The sequence below is a fragment of the Ascidia mentula genome, chromosome 3 (genome assembly GCF_947561715.1).
Source record: "Ascidia mentula chromosome 3, kaAscMent1.1, whole genome shotgun sequence".
Lineage (NCBI taxonomy): Eukaryota > Metazoa > Chordata > Ascidiacea > Phlebobranchia > Ascidiidae > Ascidia > Ascidia mentula.
The window spans coordinates 14,556,423-14,558,718 of record NC_138568.1 but is presented as its reverse complement, the minus strand read 5'-3'; the positions used below and the strand labels follow the sequence as shown (position 1 = coordinate 14,558,718).

The following is a 2,296-nucleotide window of genomic DNA, read 5'->3' as shown; positions in this document are numbered from 1 at the left end:
AATGTTTCCTCCATTTTTTCTGCAATAAGTTTCTTATTGCGCAGCAAAGTTGTTTTTTTAAATTCATGCAGTAGGATCTAAAATAATCAAGTCAAAAATCCATCATAACAAAGCTTTAAAAAGTTTAAATCCATACTTCTTTTGCCTCCTCATACAAGTTTTCGCCCCGTGTATGTACTTCATTTGATTGATGAGAAACCTTTCTTCGCTTTAAAGAAGGGTTGTTATATGCTCTTTTGATTTAGGGGTACCCATGACACTTCCGCTGTTTTTTAGCATGCACATTTAATCGGTCTGATATATTTTTGTACCAAAATGCCTGTGAAATGTAAATAAATAAGCATGGTTATTGAATTACTTGGTAAGTTATACTTCACTCTAACCTTGCCATCTGTTGTACCTAGTCCAAGACGAGCTGATTTGTACTGCTCCAAGAAAGCATCTAAACGCCTCGTTCTTTAGATGTCGGCATGGTCTGCAAAATATATATATATATATATAGCTTATAGCCTACCTTTTCCAAGTTAAGTGTAATTTATCAAAGCTTTGGCAATTTTTTCACGTTTAAAGAAGTATATGTAAAACTTACTCTCAATTTCAGCATTTATTTGAAGAACTTCCCCTTGTGGGACATCTTCCAGAGTAGTCTTGACAAAATCAATTAAACCCTGGATGCTTAAATCCATACTAAGTCTTTTTCACTTTTTTTGATTAACTCACAAAATGATACACGAAACAGCTTACAACACTACCTGTAATTAAGAAAAAGGCGCGCCCAAACGTTCGGTAATCAAGTTCGCACAGGTAGAGACAAAGAAGTTCAAAGAACTAAGACTGGGGAGGCAAGTTAGTTTGGCGCCCTTTTCAGTGAGCAGTCAGGCGTGACGCGCACATTGTTTGAACTTTAAAAAAATAATTTTGAAACACAAGAATTGTTTTAAAAAAGTTTTTGTACTTCACACGGTTGAAGGATTGTAAATTAGAATTTTTTTTAAAGTTTTAATGGTAAATCTGTTTCGTCGAGCAGATTTCAATAAAATTCAGATAATTCAAGTGGTTTATTTTCACAAGATTGAGATTTATTATGAGCTCATTATGAGGATAATACACCATAGTAAGAGTATAATACAAATAAACTATTTTTAATTCTATCGCAGCATTACGTAATCAACCGGTGTCAAAAACATTTCGCAGCAGCGAGTGGTGCAAACAAAAGTTCTAACGGCGTAAAGCGATTTGTAGCTATGCCGTATGAATGAAATTTTTGTCATTCTTTCTTTATAAGCTAGCTAGACCTTAAACTGACATGTATGCAAACCATACCGACGATGTAAGGTTCAGACTTGTTTGCAAAATTGATAATGTATGGTAAAATAAAACAAAAAAAATAACCCAATTATTTTGGGTACAGTACAAGCATCACTTTACCCAAACACTTTTGGGTAAACAACAGTAAGCCCAATAATTTTGGGTATAATTATTTGGGTAACTTTCCTTTGGGTATAAATCATAAAGGTAAAGCAGCATTTTACCCAAAAACTTTGGGTATGTTAACATTGTACCCAAAGTTGCCTTTGTAATTTTACCCAAATTGGTTTACAGTGTATTTTCGGTTGTTGCTTCTGCAACCACCGCCCTTAATGTTTAACAAAGTTACTTATCATGGACACAGTGCAGGGCATAGCGCGACTACCCTAACGTTTATAATGGTACTTATTGGGTCACAATGCAAGGTATAAGTGAAAACTACCCTAACGTTCAAAGTTACCTATCGTGGACACAGTGCAAGGTTTAGGGTAATTGATCCCACCCCCTCCCCTGGATGAAATATGTACAAGCCCTGTTTGCCGCTGCGGTCACGTGTTTAGGTAACCGATTTTGTCAAGAATACTGATCTTTGACCCTTACCTATGTTGAGATATCTTGGAACTTCGATGGAGCTTCAGAGCTTTAGCAAAATCAAGAAAAATTGTGCCTGTTGTCATATTTTTATCTTTGGCTTCAACAATGTTTTCATGAATTGGGCCGTATTATAGAACAAGGCTTAAGCTCGACTGGAGTCTTACTTTTAAAATTGAGACTTAAGTTCGCTCGCTATCAACAGGCACACGGTATTATAAAAGGATATTGATCGACCTTGTAAATTGTAACAAACACAACGACTGCACTTCTTTAAACAAAAAAAGGAAAGCTTGATGTCCAAAAGTTTGGTTGGAATCAACTTAAAAAGTGTTGGGCTGTAGCGACATAATACGTTGTAAAGATGTACCGTCGCGGGTTTTGTTAGTTTCAGTGC

The 2,296-nt window shown here is 35.7% G+C and overlaps 1 long non-coding RNA gene across 1 annotated transcript; it reads right to left on the bottom strand.

Annotated features, from left to right (window-relative positions):
- Window positions 1-219: 219 nt before the first annotated feature.
- On the bottom strand, window positions 220-887 carry LOC145895363 (uncharacterized). The gene is made up of 3 exons (XR_014401622.1): window positions 590-887; window positions 384-475; window positions 220-319 (listed from the first exon to the last, which is right to left on the bottom strand). It is a non-coding gene; the product is annotated as an uncharacterized LOC145895363 (long non-coding RNA).
- Between the last annotated feature and the right edge of the window lie 1,409 nt (window positions 888-2,296).